The sequence below is a fragment of the Bufo gargarizans genome, chromosome 1 (assembly GCF_014858855.1).
Source record: "Bufo gargarizans isolate SCDJY-AF-19 chromosome 1, ASM1485885v1, whole genome shotgun sequence".
Classification (NCBI taxonomy): domain Eukaryota; kingdom Metazoa; phylum Chordata; class Amphibia; order Anura; family Bufonidae; genus Bufo; species Bufo gargarizans.
The window spans coordinates 14,062,851-14,077,089 of record NC_058080.1 but is presented as its reverse complement, the minus strand read 5'-3'; positions in this window follow the sequence as shown (position 1 = coordinate 14,077,089).

Here is a 14,239-nt window from a genome sequence, read left to right as displayed (position 1 = left end):
GAGGCAAAAAAAATTAGAGGGAAAAAAAGGGATTATAGCACTATATTAGCTAAATTACAATCTATATGTGTATTTTACGAAATTTCGTAATATTGCTCTAACTTCGTCTTTTAGAATATTCGTAATATTCTAAGAGACGAAGTTAGAGCAATATTAAGAACATTTGCAAAAGTCGAAATTGCGATGCGAGTAATATAATACGAAATAATCGCATGAAGATTTCAACTTAGCACTGCTATATTCCATATTCTAGCCTAGTGTGGAATAGAGCAGTGCTAACTTAGCACAGCTATATTCCATATTAGGCTAGAATATGGAATATAGCAGTGCTAAGTTGAAATCTTCATGCGATTATTTCGTATTATATTACTCGCATCGCAATTTGCGAAATTTCGTAAAATACACATATAGATTAGATTGTAATTTAGCTAATATGGAATATAGCAGTAAGTTGAAAACGCAGCCAGGAAGCCAGGAATCCAAAGGACAGGTAAGAACAACTTTAGAGAAGTGGGAAAGAAAAAAATATAATAATAAAAAAAAAACGAATATTCGAATTCGCGAATATATAGAACGATATTCTAAATATTCGCGAAATCTCGAAATTGCGATATTCGAGAAAAAAATTCGCAATTCGAATATTCGCGCTCAACACTACTCGTAATGCGGACAATAATAGGACATGTTCTATTCATTTGTGGAACGGACATATGTAAACGGAATGCACACGGATTAAATTCAGTTTTTTTTTGCGGACCCATTGAAATGAAAAACGTATTGGACACGGAAAGAAACTACGGTCGTGTGCATGAGCCCTTATTTTGTCAGCATAGTCATTGACTATTCTAAATTGTGTTTGTGTTATTCGATCCATTGCGGTCAGCAGGTTCATCATACCTGAAGAATGCGAGCCGCCGCAGAAATTCAGAGAAAACACTGTGAAAATGAAAGTATGCAAATTAGCTCTTTCAAAAAATGAAAAAGAAAGCTGTGCCACCTGTTGGAAAGTAGCTATGATCTAAATCGATGGTTATTCCTTTTAACCCTTTCAGCCCCGTAGGTTTTTTCATTTTTGTTTTTGACTCTATGTCTTTCTGGGGCCATAATTGTTTTATTTTTTTCCATTCAGCTGTATGGGGGATAGTTTTTTACGGGACCAGTAGCACTTTCTAATTCCACCATTTAATATTGCACACGTAGTGGGGAGCTGAAATAAATTCAGTAAAAATGACCAGTTACTTTCATTCTCCAGGTCAGTAGGATTACAGCGATACCATATATGTATAGTTTATCATGTGTTTTCATACTGAAAAAAATAAAATCCTTTAAAAAATGTTTTTTTCTTTTTATCGCAATTTTCTGATCCCAATAACTTCTTTTACAATTATGTGTATGGAGCTGTGTGGAGGCTCGTTTTTTGTCATTGATACTATTTTGGGGTGTGTATGACTTTGTGATCACTTTTTTTTCAATCATCCATTTTTATATATTGAAAAATTTAAAAATTTTCTTATATTTTTAAAAACATTTCTTTTGCACTTTTTTTTATAGTTCCCATAGGGAACTTGAACAAGCAAACATCAGATTGATCTCACGTAGACCCCAGTGCATTACCATTGGAGTCTAGGAGGATTAAGGCTCATGCTCATGTTTTGCGGTCCGCTTTTCACGGATCCGTTGTTCCGTAACTGAGGTTTAGTTTCCTCTGATTTAAGCCCTCTTCCGTTCGGTTATTCCACATATCCGTATGGTTTCCGTATGCGATTTGTTTTTTTGCGGATCGGAAACAGTAACTTATTAATCACCAAACACATGAGCAATATGGGCTGGGCATAGCATTTCTACAGTATGGATCCGCAAAATACGGAGGAAATACGGATTACATACATATGTGTTCCGTGTGCGTTCCGTATTTTTTGCGGACCCATTGACTTGAATGGAGTCACGGACCGTGATTTGTGGAAAATAATAGGACATGCACTACTTTTTTGGGGAACGGCCATGCAGACAAACGGAAACGGAATGCACACGGAGTAATAATTTCCGTATTTTCTACAGCCCCATTGAAGTAAATGGTTCCGCATACAGGCCGCACAAAAAACGGAACGGAAGCGGAAAGAAAATATGTTTGTGTGCATGAGCCCTTACACTGTGTTCCTAAAGAGGCTCTTCATAGGAACTAACGTGTGGCAACCTCGTATCACTCAGAAGTACAGAGTCTGCCGCACACACCATCTGGATTCCGTTTTTTTCCCTCCCAGGTGGCGTGGTCACATTTGACTATGGCATCTAAGGGGATAAATCTATGCGATTGACGTTATTGCCAATCATATACTTGGATATAGTGGGTATATAGTGGGTAGGGGGAGGCAGGCCACTGAGGTCCCACCTGCACCCTGCCTCCTCTCATCCACCTTATGCAAAAGCAACAAGGGGAATTTAAAAAGGCAAACAGTCACAATTTTTGGCGTGAAGCAGCACTGGCACCAAAATTCCAACTTTTTGTGTGCCAGAAAAGTGGCACACATTAGACCGGATATCTAATCCAGGCTCCCTAGACTTCTTTCTCTGGCGCATGGAACACTTGATGATGACCATTATTATTACTGATTTACTGAAATAAATGATATCAACCTTGTACGCATGACTGTATAAAAATCATAGTTTACTGCCTGAAAAAATAACGCTCAAACTCTACATTATTGAAAACATCATTCAAAATGTGGCAATCTGCCAAGTTCCACAAACTCAGGCTGGATGTAGGAGAACATCGGTGTTTGTTTAATTAATCACAGAGTTGTAAGGGTACTTTCACACTAGCGTTAAAGTTTTCCTGTACTGAGTTCAGTCCTAGGGGCTCAATACCGGGGAAAAAAAAAGCATCAGTTTGGTCCTAATGCATTCTGAATGGAGAGCAATCTGTTCGGTATGCATCAGGATGTCTTCTGTTCCATCCCTGGTGTAGTTTGTAAAATGGGGTCATTTTTGGGTGGTTTCTATTATGTAAGCCTCATAAAGTGACTTTAGACCTTAAATGGTCCTGAAAAAGTGGGATTTGCTTCTAAACCTCGAAGCTTTCTAACGTCCCCAAAAAATAAAATGGTATTCACAAAATGATCAAAACATGAAGTAGAAATATGGGGAATGTAAAGTAATAAATATTTTTGGAGGTATTACTATTTATTATAAAAGTAGAGAAATTGAAATTTGCAAATTTTTTCACATTTTTGGTAAATTTGGATTTTTTTATAAATATAAATAAAATAAAAATGGACTCAATTTTACCACTGTCATGAAGTACAATATGTGACAAGAAAACTGTCTCAGAATTGCCTGGATAAGTAAAAGCGTTTTAAAGTTATCACCACATAAAGTGACACTGGTCAGATTTGCTAAAAATGGCCTGGTCCTTAAGGTGAAAAATGTCAGGGTCCTTAATTAAGGGGTTAAAAGTTTAGGCTGTCTGCTTTTTTGTGGTAAACAAGTCTGGGTTTTTCCCTCCAAAACATGGTCTTCTTTAACCCCTATGGCAGCTGTGGAAGCTTCTCAATCAAAGCCCTAACAGTCTCTCGGTATTCATTAACCCTTTCCACAGAGCCATTTAGATACATTGATAATGAATAGGATATATATCACAATATTTAATTCAGTTACACGGTATTAAACAGTGTAAGTTAACCCTTTTAGTTAAAATGAAGTAAGAAGTTTTTACTGTGCATAGGGGAAATAGGCAAATGTCCAAATGTCAAAATGCTTCCTGTTCCAGGGCACTACATATAAAATTATCACATTTGTATGTACCTTGTGGTTTGTTTGATAACCATGTGGGTTTCACCGGAGCACTGTACAGGCTATGTACCAATATGTCTTTTAGATTACTTCTCCTCCTGTATGTAATGAGGGGGTGTCCTATCACTGGATATGATTTTAGGATCCCCCAATAGTCTTGCAGAATTTTCCGTACCTCCCTATGTGCCAGGTCATATGTGCCTATGATCCGTACATTGGTGTCTGTCATATCCTGGTTTTTTCGGTTTAAGGAATTCATCCCTGTTACTTTCTGAGATGGGACTGAGGGTAACCTCTCTGAGTAAATCTTCTCTGGAGATCATTGGCAGCCAGCCTGAAATCCACCCATTCACAGCAGTTCCGTCGGGCCCTTAAATATTGTCCCTTCGGGATCCCTTGTTTGAGTCTATCAGGATGTGCACGTTACCATCTAAGCAAGGTGTTAGTCACTGTGGGTTCCTGATACATTTTGTTGTTATTCTCCTAAACCCATCAATACTAATAGACAGATCAAGGAATGTCATGGAGATTTCATTGATTTCACTGGCGAAGAAATTAAGTCGTGAGACAAACTCTTTAAATGCAATACTTGTGCCATTCAATAAAATGAAGACATCGTCAACCATAAAACAATCGATGAGGTCCACTTCTCCATTTCGTAACTGAAGACAACCTCTTTCTCCTACCAGCCCAGGTAGAGATTGGCAAACTTCGGCGCACATGGACTCCCCATTGCCACTTCCCTGAGCTGGTAGTATATCTTGCAATTGAAAATGAAGATGTTATGACTCAGTATAAATTCAAGTAATTCCATCACAAAGTCATTATTGTCTACTAAGAATGTTTTCACCGCTTTACAGTCTTTTTTATGTGGTATTGAGCTGTAAAGCGCCTCAATGTCGAGTTTTGCGAGGATGGTGCCTTTTTCGCAATAGATGTCATTCAAGCATCTTAGGACATCCATCAAGTCTTTGACATATGATGGAAGGCCTGTAACAAAAGGCCTCCGAATTTCATCAACGTATGTACTAATTTTTTCAGTCAAGCTACCTACCCCTGACACGATAGGCCTGACTTTAAGAGGAGATACCCCCTTGTGAATCTTTGGCAGGCTATAAAAGGCTGCCAATATCGCATGTTCAGGTAACAAGAAAGTAAACTCCGTTTTGTCAATAAGGTGTCGCGCATTGAGTCTTGCAAGATATTAGTGAGTTTCTGTTTGAACCTCTCTGTCGGATTATCCTCCAGTCTCTTACAGCACATTTTGTCATCTAATATCCGCATACACATTTCGACATAACTCATCTCGCCAAGGATCACCACGTTCCCAACCTTATCAGAGGGTTTTATCATGATGGTGGAATCATTATTAGATATGTAAGGTTGCTGTAGTCAAAGTGATCTTATTTTGTCTGTTGTTGCTGTAAGGAAGGCATCTAAGGGGGAGTAATCAATTGGTGGGGGATTTTTCTTTGAGGGTAATCTGAGGTTCGTGGAGGGGCCTTCACCTATACCTTTCTCTCCTTCCTCTAAGAGGTCGACAAGGAGCCGTATATCTCGCAATTCATCTAATTCAATGCCTAATTTTCTATATTGCTCCTTGTCATGTGTAAGAAAAAATTGCCGCTATTTTAATTTTCTGATAAAAAGATTCAGATCCTTAACCCAATTGAACCGTTTGAAATGACAATCTGGGACGAAAGAAAGGTCATTTCGCAGTAGACTCATTTCTACTCGATTGAGGGGACTTTTAGAAAAATGAATGATCTGAAGTTCATGAAAATCCGTGGTATATCCTATGTGTCCCTTCTCTTTCTCAGTTAGTAGACTGCTGCTAATCGTGCTGTCTCTAAAATACCTCCTCTGTTGCCCCTCTGGCTTACTCCACATCCTCGACCTCTGTTCTGATACCGACCTCTACCCCTACTTCTGCCTCTTATAAATAGACTGACATTAATCTGAGCTTCTGGTTCAGTGTCATAATCAGATGACTGATCTGCCTGACTCTCAATATGACTTATAGCACGCACTAAAACTACAGTCCATGCTCCAAAAGTATCTTAGCATGGTTACAATGTTCTCTTTGGATACAGGAGTTACAACTCTGTGATTAGTGTAGGCAACGCAGTTGCCGTATTTGTGGGAGGGGAGGCTCCTGCACATCCTATTAAAAGCAACGCTGCGCCCTCCCCCCTGTCAGCTACCTCCGATTCTCGTCCACAGCAGCGGCGTGTCGCATCACTTCCGGGTCACGTGGAGGGTCGGCGTCCGGCGTCCTGCGGGCTGCAGCGCTTCATCAGCTGGCACCTAACAAGCGTCGCTCTTGTCCAGCAGGTATCCAGGTTCGGGTAAGAACAAGCGTGCCCCTGGCTTTTATGCCCCATGTGCAGGCAGCGGCGGGTCTGGCAGTCAGCGCGGCACACTCCTCCCCCGCTGGGCGCACATGTAAGCCAGGCGCACGTGCAGCGTTCCACAAACAGCACTCGTTCATGTACCCCGAATGTCTTGCCTCCGATCTGTAGCACGCATGTCATCACCAGGGCCGCCATCAGGGGGGTACAGCCGATACCCCAGTAAGGGGCCCAGACCCTAGGGGGGGCCCGGCCAGTTCCAATGTAAAAAAAAATAAAAATAAATCTTTTTATTTTTTTTCAATTTTTTTTTTATTTTTTTTTACCCCCTCTCATTTGTCAGTGACTTGAGTTGAACTTTATTGCATCGCTAGAGGGGGGCAATTGATCATTCCTTGCTAGTGATGTCCAGTTCATGAACGAATCATTCATTTGAATCGATTCAGTTCACTGAACCGATCCGTGTGAAGCCGCTCAGTCTGAGTCAGTGAGTCACAGCACACAATAGCAGAGCCGCTGGCAGCAGGGAGGGGCTCAGGAGGAGTGTAATCTGATCCTAGAGTGGAAGCTGCTTCTGCCAGCCCCTCCCCTCCGCCCACCAACCAATCAGAGCTGAGGCAAGGCAAGCACTAGCAGCTCTGAGTCTGAGTCACACACTGTACAGGGAGTCTCAGAAAGAATCGAATGAGTCACAGGTTAAAGGGTTTCTACCACATCGTTTTGACATAATTAGCTATCAGACACTAGCGATCCGCTAGTGTCTCCTCTACCAAACAATCCTAATATAATAGCTTTTTGTGCAGCCGTTTCCATAAAAAACAAACATTTATTGATATGCTAATGAGCCTCTAGGTGCTATGCGGGCGTCTTTTCAGCACCTAGAGGCTCGGTCTACCTTCACAAAATGCCGCCCAGCGCGTCCCTCCAGCCCGCCCATCTCCTCTGGAATGTGATCCTACCTTTGTCTTCGGTGCATCTGTCTTCGGCGCAGGCGCAGTGAATGTCTGACCACTGCCTGCACAGACATCTCGGTCATCGGCGCAGTGGAGATGTCTGTGCAGGGAGCGGTCAGACATTCACTGCGCCTGCGCCGATGACCGAGATGTCTGTGCAGGCAGCGGTCAGACATTTACTGCGCCGAAGACAGATGCGCAGGCGTGAGAATTTGTCCGCTGACTCAGAGGTAGGATCGCATTCCAGAGGAGATGGGCGGGCTGGAGGGACGCGCTGGGCGGTATTTTGTGAAGGTAGACCGAGCCTCTAGGTGCTGAAAAGACGCCCCCATAGCACCTAGAGGCTCATTAGCATATCAATAAAAGTTCGTTTTTTATGGAAACAGCTGCACAAAAAGCTATTATATTAGGATTGTTTGGTAGAGCAGACACTAGCGGATCACTAGTGTCTGACAGCTAATTATGTCAAAACTATGTGGTAGAAACCCTTTAAAAGAATCTAAAGATCAGACTTTGTTAGAGACTCATTTGATTCTTTGAGTTAAAAGAGCCGCGAGTCACTAGAACAGTTTACACTGAGGCTGATGCTTTTGTTGCAGCAGTGATAGGGTTAAGGGACAGGAGCAGAGAGATAAGAGAAGTGACAGATGACTGTTGCTCAGAAGCCATGAGATTGTAAGGCTACTTTCACACTAGCGGCAGGACGGATCCGACAGGCTGTGCACCCTGTCAGATCCGTCCTGCCGTTATTTTGCCGGACCGCCGCTCTGTCCCCATTGACTATAATGGGGACGGGGGTGGAGCTCCGGCCCAGCACGGCAGTGCATGGCGAAAGGCCGCCGGACTAAAAGTACTGCATGTCCAACTTGTTGTGTGGTCTTTGCTCAGGGGTAAAATGCAAAGCTGTTTTCTGGATTATCCCACAGGGCCAGGATCCTCCATCATTGTTATTAACCCCTCCCTTGCCAGCCCACCCAGCCCTATTTAGCTTTGTGTTCAGCTTTGAAAAAAATGTTTAGGCCATAAAGGGGTTAATTAAGTGTTGGAGGGGGTGGGGGGTGTTATTGTGCATATTGTGTTTGTGATCCATTTAACAAGTTTGACCAGTTGGGTTTGAGAGTGGTTGAGTGTCATCTACAGATCCCTCATAACAGTGCATCACCCACAGATCCTCCATAACAGTGTGTCAATCCACAGGTCCCCCATAACAATGTGTCATCCACAGATCCCCCATAACAGTGTGTCATCCACAGATTCCCCCATAACAGTGTGTCAATCCACAGGTCCCCCATAACAATGTGTCATCCACAGATCCCCCATAACAGTGTGTCATCCACAGATTCCCCCATAACAGTGTGTCATCCACAGATCCCCCATAACAGTGTGTCATCCACAGATTCCCCCATAACAGTGTGTCAATCCACAGGTCCCCCATAACAATGTGTCATCCACAGATCCCCCATAACAGTGTGTCATCCACAGATTCCCCCATAACAATGTGTCACCCACAGACCCCCCATAACAGTGCGTCACCCACAGACCCTCCATAACAGTGTGTCACCCACAGACCCCCCATAACAGTGTGTCACCCACAGATCCTCATAACAGTGTCATCCACAGATCCCCATAACAGTGTCATCCAGAGATTCCTCATAACAGTGCGTCATCCACAGATTCCCCCATAACAGTGTGTCATCCACAGATTCCCCCATAACAGTGTCATCCACAGATCCCCCATAACAGTGTGTCATCCACAGATCCCCCCATAACAGTGTGTCATCCACAGATCCCCATAACAGTGTCATCCACAGATCCCCCATAACAGTGCGTCATCCACAGATTCCCTCATAACAGTGTGTCATCCACAGATTCCCCCATAACAGTGTGTCATCCACAGATCCCCATAACAGTGTGTCATCCACAGATCCCCCATAACAGTGTGTCATCCACAGATTCCCCCATAACAGTGTGTCATCCACATATTCCCCATAACAGTGTCATCCACAGATCCCCCATAACAGTGTGTCATCCACAGATCCCCCCATAACAGTGCGTCATCCACAGATTCCCTCATAACAGTGTGTCATCCACAGATTCCCCCATAACAGTGTGTCATCCACAGATCCCCCATAACAGTGTGTCATCCACAGATTCCCCCATAACAGTGTCATCCACAGATCCCCATAACAGTGTCATCCACAGATCCCCCATAACAGTGTGTCATCCACAGATTCCCCCATAACAGTGTGTCATCCACAGATTCCCCCATAACAGTGTGTCATCCACAGATTCCCCCATAACAGTGTGTCATCCACAGATCCCCCCATAACAGTGTGTCATCCACAGATCCCCCATAACTGTGTCATCCACAGATTCCCCCCATAACAATGTGTCATCCACAGATCCCCCATAACAGTGCGTCATCCACAGATCCCCATAACAGTGCGTCATCCACAGATCCCCCATAACTGTGTCATCCACAGATTCCCCCCAAAACAATGTGTCATCCACAGATCCCCCATAACTGTGTCATCCACAGATTCCCCCCATAACAGTGTGTCATCCACAGATTCCCCCATAACAGTGTCATCCACATATTCCCCCCATAAGAGTACGTCATCCACAGATCCCCCCATAACACTGTAACAGTAAACCTTTTTTTTTTTTTTTTTTTTAAATGTGCCAGGGGAAGATTGCTAGGGCAGATTAGAACAGGTAGTGTAGTTAGTGTTAGTGGAGGGTCCTGCTTAAAAGAGTCTATCTTGTCATGGTAGCAGGCTTCATATTATTTGGTCAAAAATGAATTCCTTACTGAAATCACTGATTATCACTTTTTACTGTCTTTGTAGTTGTAAAAAAATTATGAAATTGGGGGTAGGTCCTTGGGGGTGGAGGGGAGGTGGAGTCAGGACGGATTCTAAAGGGGCGGGGTAGGAGGGGAGGCCCAGGCCTTGAGCTGTGTGAGGGGCCCCAAAATTTCTAATGGCAGCCCTGGTCATCACCATATACATGTAGCATGTCAGTCACCGCAATATTACTCAGTCACACATAATCAGTATTGGGCAGTCTGCTGCTCCCGAGCTGAATCAATCAGTACCATGCGGCTTCTTCTGGTACACAATTCTTATAGGGGCACTGGCACAGTGTAAAAGACACAGCCAATCATTGTCGGATACGCCAATCGCTGCTGTTGATTCAGCTCTGAAGCAGCACGAAGTAACCCAGATTTTGCATTTCACATTTCGGACGAGGTGTCCAGCGATTTAAGAACCACAGGTCTGTTCCACCACCTACTATCTGTTTCTGCGCATTAGTGTGAAACTTTGTTCACAGGTAACTCCACCGCACGGACCCGTTTCTGTTATCATCACACAGTTCATCCTCTTCTTGTCAATTGGTAAGCTCGTGGCCAGCAGCTACCACGTCCTGTGCTTTTCTGGTAGAGGTTCAGGTGTCATCACACCAATAACTTCAAGACGTACATGTCCGCTGGTCGTACGTGATGTTGCAACTTCTGGGTGTACTGTGGGTTCATATGTTCACTGCATTATCCCCTTCTGCTTCCTATTTCTCAAGTTCGGTGGTGTAAGTGCATTTGGTAAACGGTTCCGTAAAGGTCATTGCTGTCTTTTTGTGGCCACAGGATGAGAAAGGCGCTCATAGGGTAAATAGGTAAAGATGAAACAGCGTTCTTCAATTTAAGATGAGTATGTGCTGCTCACCTGTTTAGGTTGCACCGATTGGGTGCAACCGTGATGAAGGTCCGCTGGATTAGCTAGGTGTCAGGTTGGAGCTGCCGCGTCCAAAGGAACCAAGGGGCGAGGGCCAAGTCGCCACTTCGTTGATTACTAGAAATACTGACAGTGCCTGTCACGACCTATGTGGTCTGGCAAGCTGGTGGACGTAAGGCGCAAATCACAACCGGTTTTGACAAGTACGGGTTTATTGAGAGACAACGCGTTTCGTGGTGCGCATGACCCCTTTATCAAGTCTACAAGAGACATAAATAATAATAAAAAAGTATATACATGTACAATTTGTACTCAAGGGGGGGGGGGGAAATACCTGCAAAAATTCCCCCCCCCCCTTTGAGTACAAATTGTACATGTATATACTTTTTTGTTATTATTTATGTCTCTTGTAGACTTGATAAAGGGGTCATGCGCACCCCGAAACGCGTTGTCTCTCAATAAACCCGTACTTGTCAAAACCGGTTGTGATTTGCGCCTTACGTGCACCAGCTTGCCAGACCACATAGGTCGTGACAGGCACTGTCAGTATTGCTGTCTTTTGTCCTCTTACGAAATCTTTGCGCAGTCACAGTAACCATGTACAATCATCCGTCAGGATCCGGTAAAAAAAAAAAAAAAACTCCTGCAGCATGTGGAGGTTCGTTTACGCCTGAGCAATGGCAGAAGGTGCCAGGCGAGTGCTGGCATTCACGGTAGGATCGGACTTGGTTACACGGTCCGTGACTTGTAGCACTCTGGGGCGAAGGGGGGTTGGGCGCTAATGCTCAAATGATCGTGGTTAGGATTGTTACCTTGGAAGCTACGTCAGTGTGTCTGCACTTACATTTTTCCAATACGCCATTCTCTACTACAGCTGCGTTCATGCGTCCGCGGTTGCATTACATTTGCATTACATACTCTGTTCACTTTCAGATTGCATCCATACGGCTGCTCTATACCATGCTCCTCATACTCAGAACTGTGCCCATACCATGTTTTTAGGCATCGCTCACATCCAGAGCTGCATTCACCCACTTGTTCTAACATCATGTGTTATACTCTGCTCCACTTAAAGCTGCATTCTTTTATTTCTACATTATGGTTACTCTGTATTCTTACTAGGGCTATCAGCACACCGCTCTGACACTGCTCTTCCGATAAACATATCGGCTTTCTTTTTCAGGCTTACTTTCCTCAGTGGTTTGTCACATCCCTTAGGCCTACCTTTTTCTGTTCACGGGGGGCGGAGGGAGAAAAAAAAAAAACTGTGTTCTTTAGTCCTGGTTTGCATTCACTCAGACTGGTCTCCTTTACTTCCAGTTCGCATTCACTCAGATTGTTCTCCCGCCCCAGTTAACCAAATAGCTCCCTAGCTGTCAGTGGGCCAATAGGAGTCATAAAAAAAAAAAAATAACCATAAATCCGCCATTACAGTCTCTCTCGCATGGCTCTGCCAATAGTGTCTCACGCATGGCTTCTCTGCTTTAGCGTTACACATGTGACTCCACCATTACAGTTTCACGCATGGCTTCACCATTAGAGTCTCTCACGCATGGCTCCTCCGTTTTAGCTTTACACATGACTCCGCCATTAGAGTCTTTCTCGCATGGCTTCTCCGTTTTTAGGTTTACACATATGGCTTCGCCATTAGAGTCTCTTTTGCATAGCTCCGCCATTAGAGTCTCTCACGCATGGCTCCGCCATTAGAGTCTCTCACGCATGGCTTCTCCCTTTTAGTGTTACACATATGTCTTCTCCATTAGAGTCTCTCGCATGGCTTCTCTGGTTAGAGTTACACATATGGCTCCGCCATTAGAGTCTCTCTCGCATGGCTCCGCCATTAGAGTCTCTCACATGGCTTCTCTGGTTTAGGCCCCATGCACACGGCCGTTGTTCACAGCCGTGTGCGGGCCGTGGAACCGCGGCCTGGATCCCTCCTGAGAGCAGGAGCGCACGGCGTCACTGGTTGCTATGACGCCGTGCGCTCCCTGCTGCCGCCGCAATACAGTAATACACTGGTATGATCTATACCAGTGTATTACTGTACTGTGCCGGCAGCAGGGAGCGCACGGAGTCATAGCAACCAGTGACGCCGTGCGCTCCTGCTCTCAGGAGGGATCCAGGCCGCGGTTCCACGGCCCGCACACGGCTGTGAACAACGGCCGTGTGCATGGGGCCTTAGAGTTACACATATTACTCCGCCATTAGAGTCTCTCTCGCATATCTCTGCCATTAGAGTCTCTCAAGCATGGCTTCTCTGGTTTAGTGGTACACCTATGACTCCGCCATTACAGTCTCTCTCGCATGGCTCATCCGTTTTTAGATTTACACATATGTCTCCGCCATTAGTCTCTCACGCATGGCTTCTCCCCTTTCAGTGTTACACACATGGCTCCAATATTAGTCTCTCCCACATGGCTTCCCTGGTTAGTGTTACACTTATGACTCCACCATTAGTCTCTCACGCATGGCTTCGTTTAGTTTTACACACATGACTCCGCCATTAGTCTCCCACGCATGGCTTCTCCGGTTTAGTGTTACACATATGACTCCGCTATTAGAGTCTCTCTCTCGCATGGCTTATCCGTTTTTAGGTTCACACATATGACTCACCATTAGAGTCTCTCGCGCATGGCTTCTCTGGTTTAGTATTACACATATGACTCCGCCATTAGAGTCTCTCTCGCATGGCTTCACCATTAGAGTCTCTCACACATGGCTTCTCCATTTCAGTGTTACACATATGACTCCGCCATTAGTCTCTCACGCATGGCTTCGTTTTAGTTTTACACACATGACTCCGCCATCAGTCTCTCACGCATGGCTTCTCCGTTTTAGTGTTACACACATAACTCTGCCATTAGTCTCTCACGCATGTCTCCGCCATTAGAGTCTCTCACGCATGACTCCGCCATTCGAGTCTCTCACGCATGGCTTCTCTGGTTTAGTGTTACACATATGACTCCGCCATTAGTCTCTCACGCATGTCTCCGCCATTAGAGTCTCTCACGCATGGCTCCGCCATTTGAGTCTCTCACGCATGGCTTCTCTGGTTTAGTGTTACACATATGACTCCGCCATTAGTCTCTCACGCATGTCTCCGCCATTAGAGTCTCTCACGCATGGCTCCGCCATTCGAGTCTCTCACACATGGCTTCTCTGGTTTAGTGTTACACATATGACTCCGCCATTAGTCTCTCACGCTTGGCTTCTCCGTTTACATTTTACACACATTACTCCGCCATTCAAGGCCGGCTGCGTGGTCCCACGACGAGTAGGTTCCATGTCTTTTTCTGCCTTCAGACCCGCTCCCATGGCTCGGCCATCTGTGGCTCGCAATTACATTTTTTCGTGGTGGCTCGCACGCGTGGCTTGCGCCATTAGAGTCTCACTCACGTTATTGGTTTCCCTGACT